Source organism: Podarcis pityusensis (genome assembly GCF_964106645.2).
Source record: "Podarcis pityusensis genome assembly, chromosome: 3".
In the NCBI taxonomy this organism is placed as follows: domain Eukaryota; kingdom Metazoa; phylum Chordata; class Lepidosauria; order Squamata; family Lacertidae; genus Podarcis; species Podarcis pityusensis.
The window spans coordinates 57,743,137-57,754,382 of NC_138026.1; the positions used below are offsets into that span (position 1 = coordinate 57,743,137).

The window sequence follows — 11,246 nt, forward strand, 5'->3', positions numbered from 1 at the left end:
GAGGAGGAGTTGGAAGGATTCTCGGAATCGGAAGGGGAAGGGGAGATGGACTCTGAGGAGGAGGAGTACTTCGAGACCAGGAACCGCAACAGGTGGAGAGAAGTGTTCGGGACATCGGAAGATGAAGGAAGTTCATTCCGGGGTTTTGCCTCCTCACCGCCCGTAGAGGAGGGGGCGAGAGGGGATGAAGGGGGCCCTGGAGGGGAGGTGGATGTCAGGGAACTGCCATCGGAAGGAAGGGAAGTGAAAGGGCTCACACAGGTTGGGAGAGACTCAGCAGCTGAAGAGGGAACCAGTAGGGGGAGAGGAGCTGGGCTGAGGGAAAGGGAGCTGGAGGGATGGCTCAGAGACACTTCCAGCGAAAACAGTGGGGAGGTTTCAGGACCTCCTGTAGGGACACCCACTCCTCGCCGGAAACTGTCACGCAGAGAGTCCAGAAGACGTGTTTCCGTTAAGGAGCTTTTATGTTGGAAGCGATTCCGAAAGCAACCACTGTCGGAATCTGCCAGCGACTGACGGAGCCATGTTTAAGGGGCTCCGTTACAGACAGAGGTTTGCAAACTTGACCAAACTCTGAGGGACTAGGATTTTACACACAAGCAGCTCATCGTCCCATCACAGGAATTAAATCACTTTCCATCTGAAATGTATTCAACATAAAATAAAAAATGTGTTAGCATAAATGCATGGATAGCTTGGCTGGATATAGTGGATGCTTGTTAAGCTTTAGTCCCCCTGAAATCAATGGAGCCTGTAGGTCATTCCTATCATGTCCCAGTGATTCCAGCGGGACTAAACCATGATTGGATCCAACTTCAATACAGACTTTGATGCAATTGCTTATGTTTTCGTTATTTCTCTAAACTTTACTTTTTTACAATAGGCAAACGTTAAGGGCCTTTGGTGTAGTCTTGTTACTTTTATCCAAATGCTTTCAGTAGACCTTTTGTAGAGCACACAAGACCACCTAGGCTGCAGAAGATGCCCAAGGTAAACACAGAAATGTCTGCACATTTCTCCAGCAATATTAATTTTCCACATTTCAGCTTCAAGTGAAAAAGAGACGGAAGGAGGAAGGTCATTGCACCGCCCATTACACTACCTGCTAAACCCATCAGAAGAGCAAAATGTGGTATGAATATTGCCATCAGCTGAGTTAACAAGAGGAGAGAACTTTTTTAAAATTGCAGGAAGTGATAGAGAGGTATGACTCCAAGTTACGTAAGCATGCAAAATCTCTCTTTTTTAAAAAAATGATATTTATTAAAATTTCAGAGAAAAAAAGAATTACACAAAAACAAAAAGTAAAAATACAAGAAAAATACAAAATACAGAATAAAAGAATAAAAGACACTTAAAAAGAAAAAAAAGAAAAATGGATCAATCTTTCCATAGCTTACATTCATATCCTTGTTTCCCTGACCTCCTCATACCTCCCTTTTTTGTATTCCAGTTCAATTAGTTAAGTCAGCAATTTCTTTCCCTCTTTGTTTTCTCATGATCCTTTAACTAAATATACTATAACTTTAAATTTTCATCTGTTATCAATCCTTTTTTACATACAGCTTTATAGCATTACTGCTTAAACCACCTAGCTTCATTCCAACATCATTCTAACATTCATTAATTTTGCAATATTTCTGTAAATAGTCTTTAAATTTCTTCCAATCTTCTTCCACCGACTCTTCTCCCTGGTCTCGGATTCTGCCAGTCATTTCCGCCAATTCCAGAGTGGGTAGGTCTTGTATCTTCCAATACTTTGCAATAAGTATTCTTGCTGCTGTTGTGGCATACATAAAGAAAGTTCTGTCCTTCTTTAGCACCATTTGGCCAACCATGCCCAGGAGAAAGGCCTCTGGTTTCTACAGAAAGGTATATTTAAATACCCTTTTCATTTCATTATAAATCATCTCCCAGAAAGCCTTAATCCTTGGGCACGTCCACCAAAGGTGAAAGAATGTACCTTCGGTTTCTTTACATTTCCAACATTTATTATCGGGCAAATGATAGATTTTTGCAAGCTTGACTGGTGTCATGTACCACCTGTATATCATTTTCATAATATTCTTCCAAGGTCTTCTGGAAGTGCAGACTCAAGATTTTGTCTCTCTCCTCTTTTGTTCGGAGGGTGATCAAACAGTCTCTCACCCTGTTCCTCCTCCCTCCTCTTCCAAGCCTAAAGGCACTCACTATCTTGAAACTATCCTTCTCCAAATCTGGGTTCCAAAAGTCTGCAAATTCCTGCGTAAGAAAATCAATCAAGTTGTCTTTCTCAAGTTCGGGTACGGCCCTAATCCTTAAATTCATTTGTTTCTCCTTCAACTCAATCATAGACAATATTGACCTGTGGTTTTCAAGTTGTTTGTGTAACGGTGGCTGTAGCAGTTGCTATTTCCTTTGCCTCTTTGGCTGTCTTTCGTGTCGAGGTAGATTCCTGTAGTAATTTCTGAATAGTTTCTGTATTGATATTTACCTTCTGTCCCAAATTATTAATACTTGTAGTGTTTTGGTAAATTTTGCCCGATGCCTCAGCTACTTGTTTACTTATTCTTTCCAAAGATTCGTTAATTTTACCTAGTGCCTGAGCCAAAGCATCGTCAGCTGCCATACCTTTGGGTTTAGGTTGTGCCGATGAGGTTGCTGTTGGTAAACCAGAAGGGCCAGATGTTGATGCTCTTCGTTGCAGCCCACCGTCTGTGCGAAATAGTCTGCCAGACCTCGTTGCTTTTTCCTGTAACAAATCTATCTTCTCCTTCCCATCTGCCATAACCCTCAAGATAAAACCCAAGGTCAATCTCACAATCAGAATTTGTTTTGAAGTGGAAAATTCCCTTGGCCCAGCTGCTATTGTAACAATTTCAAACTTCCTCTAGGGGGACACAGTAGCAGTCAAAAATGTCTTAAAGTAATTAACTTTTTCCTTTCGCCCCCCGATTCACAAAAAGGACAACAGTTTCAATCTCAGTTATTTCCTGTTACTTTAAAACCAGGAGAAGCCAGTCAGAAATATTGTATCTTACTTGTATCTCAGATGCAGAGTTAACTGTCAAAGAGTACTTTCAGCAACAGCGCATTTCACAAAACGGCTTTCTTACTGTTCACTGGCAACCTGTTCCAGGGTTTTAAGCGGTGGATTTTAGCTTCTTTTCCTCTCTTTTTTGCAGGGAAATACAGTTCAGACCTTTCCCCCCTCCCCCCCTGCAATCAAGGGGGGGGAAATCGCTTGTTTGATGTTCGAATTATAATCCTTTTCCAACGTCTTTTAAGGTTTCCGCTTACAAGTTCATTGCTTTACTCCATTTACAAGAACGGAAGGCAGACTTCCTGTTTATGCCTCTCCGCTTCGGTGCCAAATTGTTTGTAAAGTTCCTTTAGTTCCGAAATTAGCCTACTCACGGATCGTTGTTTTGCAGCCAAATTGTCCCAGGAAAAAGGTAGCGCTGTCCGGTAATGGCTACGCGGCTTCGCTCCACGGAAGAAGCAGATGACTCACAGCACCGCGCCACTTCCCCGCTCAGTTCCGGAGCCCGTAGTCGGGCTCCTTTGCCAATGGGGGGGCGCAAAAGGTGCCCGCCGAGTCCCACGGTCACAGGCTTCACCCGCCTGTGATTTTTGAAGGGTCCCCGCTTCGCCGTAGCGGTGCAGACCCGATTTCCGCAGAGCCGGTTCCCTCCAAGTCAGAGGGAATCCGCCATTACCGATGGCGCCACCCCGGAAGTCGTAAGCATGCAAAATCTCTGTCATTGAAAATAATGACATTGGGTAAGACAGAAGTGCCTTGACTAAGAGGCACAAGTTCACTAAGGTTTGCAGTGATGATGGGAGGTTGTCAGTAATGACCTCCTTTGTTTCTTCACCCCAAGTCAGGAATGCAGTCAGTGCAAAGATTGTCTTGAAGACACAGGCCAAGAAATGAGTCCAATTCAGCATCGATCTACAGTCTCCAGGATTTTGCATATTCCCTTCCAGGGTAGGAAGACATATGTGGGATGTGGAACTGAAAACGATCTCTCCTACTGAGACCAGGAAACTCTCAAATTCCACTGAGAGGCTGAATCTTGCCCAGGACCACAGATGCATTTAGGTCAGGCAGTATGTGATCACTACAGAGATAATGACAAAATGGGCTAGGGAGCCGAAGAGGCTGAGCTTGGACAGGACTTTGAGTGTTTTGATGAACACACAAGGAAACAGGCCTACGCAGGCAATTAACAACCATGTTTTCTCGGTCACTGGGAGATCTGGAAAGCTGTGTGACAGCAAGTTGCCACTAACAACCAGATACAAAATGCATATCATGATCAGTTCCATCACCTGGGTCACATTGACAACTCTGTCACCAAGTTTCGGAAACGGCTCTTTGCAGCAGGCATTAGCAATGTCTTCATATGTGCCTCTAACTTTTACCAGCTGCCCGTCTTCATTTTCCTCATACAGGCAAGCTATTAGGATTTTGCCAGTGTAGCAGCAGAAAACTGCAGCCAGGATAATGAGAAGCAGCCCACTGAATCCACTGTGGAGTACAGCATATGGCATACCTAGAACAAAAATCCCCTGGAGACAAGAGAGAGAGGACAAAAGAAAAAACACCTGAAGCAAAATGTTTACTAGAAACAACCCATTCAAACCTGCAGCTGTCAGTGGCTACCTTTTGCTAATTGCATGGAAGGATTGCTGTTACATTAACCTGTCTCAGTAAATAATAGCTGCCAGAAATGTGTATATTCATGATGAATGAAGTTAGCAGGGAAAATAACTGCTGGCAGAAGCACAGAAATCCAGATAAGCCAGAAAATTGAAGACAAGCAAATTGTAGAGACAAGCTCCTATTAAATATCAAGTGCTGATGTGATTGCAGGCATAATTTAAAAGGCTGCGAAGCAGTTATTTAATCAATGTGCATATTAATGTTCAATAGCAGTTCAATAATGATAAAATCAAAGAGCTTTCGCTGTCCCCACGCATTTTGTGCAAGCAGGGAGGTGGTACTGCTGGATAAATAAGCAGGAGGACCTAGAAATAGCATCCCTCTCATATTTCTGACCTTGCAATATTACTTTTTTATGGATTCACACAGATTCATGAAAGGAAGACCTCTTCACCTTCACCCATAAGGCTGATACACATTCTTTATACTCTTCCGAGCCAAGATACTTGTGTTCTGAATTTTCCTTTAATTGTGAATACAGCCACCTTGTTACAAACAGCAGCAATATTTAAGCGGCAGATATATATGTGTATTTTAAATGCATGCTAGAAAAGAAGCCCCTTCTTGGATCACTGCTTTGTCATGGTGAAGGGGCTTGAATAACTCCAAGAAGCTATGAGCAATGCCGTTCAGGGCCACCCAAGACGGACAGGTCATAGCCGAGATTTTCACTAAATGTGATCCACCTGGAGAAGGAACTGGCAAACCACTCCAGTATTTTGCTAAGAAAACTCCATGAACCTAAAAAAGGAGAAGCTTTGAGAAGAAAGTGAGTTTCCAAGGCATGCTGTGGTTCATGGCGTCATGGAGAGTCGAACATGACTAAGACGACTAAACAATAACAAAAGATAAGAAGACCATCAAAGTGGTAAAAAAAAACAAAACACGTTTTGTGGAAGATGGGTATCTGTTTTGGCTTGGCACCAATTCTGTAGCTGGCTTATTGTAGCCTTTGACCCTGCCAGTGATACTTTAGACTATAGAAAGCTGCACAAGTCAAGACTATTTGTCCATCGTGCCCAGTATTGTCTACTCTGACGGGCAACATCTCTACAGGGTCTTATGCAGAGATCTTTTGTGTCACCTACTGCCAGTGTACTGGAAGAAGCGAAGATCACCAGTGTCAAAGCTATGATTCTTTAACATCAACTTTGTTGGACTAGTCATGTTGTGCGGATGCCAATTATCGTCTTCCAAAGCAGCTGCTCTATTCCAAACTTAAAAATGGAAAGCATAATGCTGGTGGTCAACAAAAGAGGTTTAAAGACTGTCTCAAGGCAAATCTTAAAAAATGTAGTATAAGCACCGACAACTGGGAAATACTGGCCTGTGACCGCCCCAATTGGAGGACAGCCTTTACCAAAGGTGTCATGGACTTTGAAGAAGCTTGAACTCAGGACGAAAGGGAGAAATGTGCTAAGAGGAAGGCATGCTTGGCAAACCCCCACTGTGATCAACTCCCACCCAGAAACCTATGTCTCCACTGTGGAAGGACATGTGGGTCCAGAATTGGCCTCTTGCAGACTCACTGGTAAAACCATGTTTATGGAAGACAATCTTACTCAGCTATGAGTGATTGCCAAAGAAGAAGACTGTTGCTTATAACTAGTGACACAACGAGTTGAACCTGGCACCATCTGCATGCAAAACATATGCTCTACTTCTGCTTCCAGGGTCCTAATTTAAGACATCATTATTATTACATTTATGTATTAGTTATGTTTCTCACTGAGTAACCCCAAGCAACTTACATTAAAAACAGTTCTGTCTACTGCATTGTTCATTGCTTGGGAAATATAATAATAATCATAATAATCATAATCATAATAACAACAATAACCACAGTTTTTAAAGGTTTAGTCTGCCATCTTGAATCAAGATGGCTTCCAAATATATCCAAACACAAACAAAAACTAATTCCTTGATCTATGGAGCCATAATGCAAAGCGTGGTTAAGAGGTGTCCAAATGCATAGCATTACTGTCTCAAGGCAAATTTTTAAAAATGTAATATAAACACCAACAATTGGGAACCACTTGCCTGTGAGCGCTCCAATTGGAGAACAGCCTTTACCAAAGATGTCATGGGCTTTGTAGACACTTGAATTCAGGACGCAAGGGAGAAACGTGCTAAGAGGAAAGCACACTTGGCAAATCCACACCGTGATCAACTCCCGCTCGGGAACCAATGTCCCCTCTGTGGAAGGACATGTGGATCCAGAATTGGCCTCCACAGTCACTTACAGACTCATTGTTAAAACCGTGTTTGTGGAAGACAGTCTTACTCGGCTATGAGTGATCGCCAAAGAAGAAGAAAGTTGTTTGTGGACAAACGCCAGCTCCCTCGGCCTGAAAAGTGAGATGAGCACCACAACCCCATAGTCACCTTTGACGAGTCCAGTCAAAAATGACTATGGGGTTGCGGTGCTCATCTCACTTTTCATCTGACCCAGAGTCTTATTAGTTTCTTGCCAGATATGGTTAATATCAATGCAGTTTTAAAAGGTCCAGTCCGATATCTTAAATTGAAATGGTGACTGATGATATTCAAATATGGACCCAAACCTCAATGATCTCAGAAACCACCATGCCAAATTGGTATATCTTTAGAGTGATATCTTTAGAGGCGTTGAAGGGCACAGAAAACAGACAGAGAAACCAACTTTCTAAAATTATGTTATGCTATGTTATATAACATTATATTACATTGTATGCATTGCTCAAGAGAGGCAAATATGTTTACCCTAAATTCAAACATATTTGTTCTATCTACCTGTCCTCCATCTACCTATCTCATACCTACAACATTTCTCTACAGTATGTACAATACTGGGTGGGTGACCCTCCAAATGAAAGTCTCACACTTTTCATGTACCGTCATGCCTGGTGTGTTATTTTTATGGCAATTTAATTCACATTAGTACTGAAACTGGCAACCTCTTGAACCAAGTTATGCATAAAAAAGATTCAATTTCAGATAAACAGTTCTCATTGACATTTCTCATTTATATATTAAAAAGTCTCCAAATATACCATGGACATCAGTCACAGTTTTGTCAGTGTTTCTCATTGCATGAAAGATAATTGAAAGAAAGGAAAAAGGAGAGAAAATTATTTATGGAAATAAGGATCTAATAAGGATTTATTAGATAAATGTCCCAGGGACAGTGGAGCAACTGCAAGGAACAAGTATGTTACATGGACATGGGGATTTTTTTGGGGGGGGGGGAGGGGAGTGATGGACAAAACATGAAAGGGGGAGAAAGCTAGTTTCTCACAAAAATAAATTGAGAAAAATAGCGCCTGTGCTTTTTGTCTCATATCCCTGGTTCTGCAAATGCTGTAAACCTACTCTTAAAAATAAAAGAGAAGAAAGGAAAGATGGGAATCTGGGGATTATGACAGGTTTAAGGGGGACAACTGCCCCCTAGCCACATTCCTGCCCATGTTATGTTACTCTGTAGACCACCCTCTCCCAGAGATGGAGTATACCAGGGAACGGGTGTTTTCGACACCTGTTTTGTGAAACTTATATTATTTTTTGTATTGTACGTGTGGGGTTTTGTGTCAGTGTCAACTCGATAGGTTCTCTTTCTATTTGCTTGTTATATTTTCTTGATAGTGAGAAGGATTGGAGGGCATTGCCTGTACTTTTCATTTCATTTCTCTCTGACTGCATTCTTTACAATTCCACCATCACCACAAAATCATGCAAATATATTGGGGATAACAGTTCATACATCTGACGAAGCAGACTGTGGCCCAGTGAAATTTGTGCTGTGGACTGTGGAATCAATTTGCTAGTTGTTAAGGTTCCACAACATTCTTTCTTCTATTCTGCTGCGATTACTAAGGTGGCCACCTCTCTGGAAACAAACAAATAAACGAGCAAGATCCACTTTAGCATTATTTTTGAAGCAATTGTCCTAGCACTGTATCATCTTCATTGTTGCACTGCAAGAGTGTTACATGTAAGCCATGGTGGCTGGTGCCCTTTGGGACAGATAGGGCAGAAGGCAAGCAGTAGTTGACATGCAGGGTCAACTAATTCCAGTTTTGTCCCCATCCTCCTCCCTGCTAAATAGTGAGATTATGGAAAAGGAAGTTGGCTGGCAGCACCACCTACTGGACTGGATGTTAAGGAGGCAGGCAGATAGAGGCTAGTTGAGGGCTACTGGTAACTGATGTTGGTGGTGCATGCTCACCTTAATGGACCAGCCTCCACTAAAAGGAGTCACAGAAGCAGGGAAAGTCTGCCCTGCTTGCTTCTGCAAGTTATTTCTCGCACTTGCCATTCTTTGCCAGTGCAAACTTGTGCTCCCTCATTTGGCAGCGATGGAGCTGCTCTGCCTGCCTTTAGGGTACAACATAAACTCCTTCCCTCACCTAGGGAGCAATCCAAACCCAAGGACTGTGGAATGAGTGTTTGAAATAGGTTGCTCTCTGGCTGAGCCAACTGAAAACCCTCATCCCAGATCAGTCAGAGATATGTCAGCATAAGTCCTCCATCCTTATGCAGTCAGACTCAGCCAAAGTGGACACATGATGCTGGGGTAATTCCTCAAAAGTGGGGACAGGACAGGACAGAGCAGGGAGAGACTTAACCCTACTCCAGACTCTATTCAGTTTGGTCACATAGCCTAGGAACTCAGCAGAAGTTACACTTACAAAAAAAAAACCCTATCTTTTAAAGGCTTGTCTTTCCTCTGCCAGGTTTAGAACAGGGGTAAGTTACATTGGCATAATTTAAATTACATTGGCTTCCTATAGTTTGGATTGCTCTGCCCCATGTCTTTTGTGTGGTCCTTCTTAACCACGCAAAGGAACTAGATGAGCCTTTGCAACAGGTCTGGGAGCTGGACTTCCAGTCCAGCTAGTTTGCAGCACCAGTACAACCCTGAAATAACTGACCAGAGTACCCCATACAATGAATTAGAACAAAAATTCACTGAGTTAAAAACAACTGCACAGCGTAAGAACAAGCACAGAGGTGCAAAGGTGAGCCCCTTTTAACCTCCCTAGGTGGATTTTTTCCTCTCTTTTTGCAGCTGTTACAATGAGGAAATGTGCTTTGGTTCTCCTAAATGTGTTGTGAGCATCTCTATGGGCCAGAAAGATGAAAATAAAAAGAATAAAAACTCCCAGGAGTCTCTGTGGAGGGGAATATGCTATTACAAAACATTACATTGCTTACAGGTGTCTCTTCATATATACTGCTGTGTGTTTATAGAAAATGTATTTTCCTGGTGCTAACATAAAGCTGAAAACTCAATTGAAAAATTGAAAATGTCAGAATTTATCTTCTGAATAATAATAAAAATAATAAAAGGACCAGTTTTTAGGAACCCCAGATTCTAACAGCCATCTCTGTCCAAAATTAGCAGCCAGCTATTCCATTACTGAAGATACTTGGGTTTTAATCATTTAATAAAATTCTTCCTGTTGGTTTGAGGGGGTTTTTTCTACAGCAAACATTTGTATTACAACATGATGCTGGAAGTTAACGACCCCATCGCTTTGTTTGCTTTTAATAGGGAGAAAAGCTGCCTTGTGACCACAGAGCACGAAATGGTGTCTGAGAAAACAAACTCAACAATTTCAAATCAATTTCCCTTTCTCCATATTTTTTTCTGACTTGTTTTGCCAAATATATAACACCTTCATCCAATGTGGTTTTCTTTGTTTAAGGGGTTGGCCTTGTAATCTGATTGCTTCAGACCCAGAGACCTTTGCAAATTAATTTAGTGTGTGCTGGAGCAGTGTGTGTGTAGGTTGTTTTTTTTGGGGGGGGGGGGAGAATTCCAGCTCTACAATTCTATGATTCTGTGATTTGGGGATAGGAAGGAAAAATGGAAACTACAGATATGTGCCAAACAAGGAATCCCTAGGGCTGGCTGAATGCAAGCCATTGTGAAACAATAGCCAGGCATTTCCAATTCAAATAAGGTTCTTAGGTCTGTGCAAAACAGGGCTTGTCAAAGTGACAGGGAAGGGTGTGAGATGACAGTAAAAAATGTCATTTTACAGGAGGTTTTTGGTGAGAGGTGTGTTGGGAAGAAGGAGGACCAAGGCCAGTCCTCCATGACCTGCTAGGCAGACCAGATTTCCATTTGGGGGCTGGAGGGCAGAGCCATCTTGGTGCTGGTGGGAGGATGCTGAACTAAGAGACAGGAAGTCATGGCTGATGGCTGCTTTGGACCCAAGCTTGCTGAACGTAGGAGCGGGGCAATGAGAAACACTCTTGGGGTGTAATGTTCTACACCCACTCCATTGAAGACTCCAGGAGTAAATATGTGGTAATAAACAATTATTCTGAAAGACACTAGCCTCCACTGTGCCTCGATCTTCCCAACAGATACACAACCTTGGATAAGAGCCTGGGACTCCTGGAATCTCACAGCGCTTGTGAACATTGGTTTGGTGTGTAAGTTTATTTTGGTTTCTTTTCACCCTAAACACTGGGAAATGAACCATCTGAAGAAATATGCTAGGATGGGGATAAGCAATTAGCAACCCAAGGCCAAATCTGGTCCATGAAC

General features: G+C 42.4%; 1 pseudogene across 1 annotated transcript; it reads right to left on the minus strand.

Annotated features, from left to right (window-relative positions):
- Positions 1–920: 920 nt before the first annotated feature.
- LOC308473016 (vesicular inhibitory amino acid transporter pseudogene) lies at positions 921–9,002 on the minus strand (annotated as a pseudogene). Its single transcript has 3 exons — positions 8,913–9,002; positions 3,711–4,554; positions 921–1,210 (listed from the first exon to the last, which is right to left on the minus strand). The product of its transcript is annotated as a vesicular inhibitory amino acid transporter pseudogene (transcript).
- Positions 9,003–11,246: the final 2,244 nt, after the last annotated feature.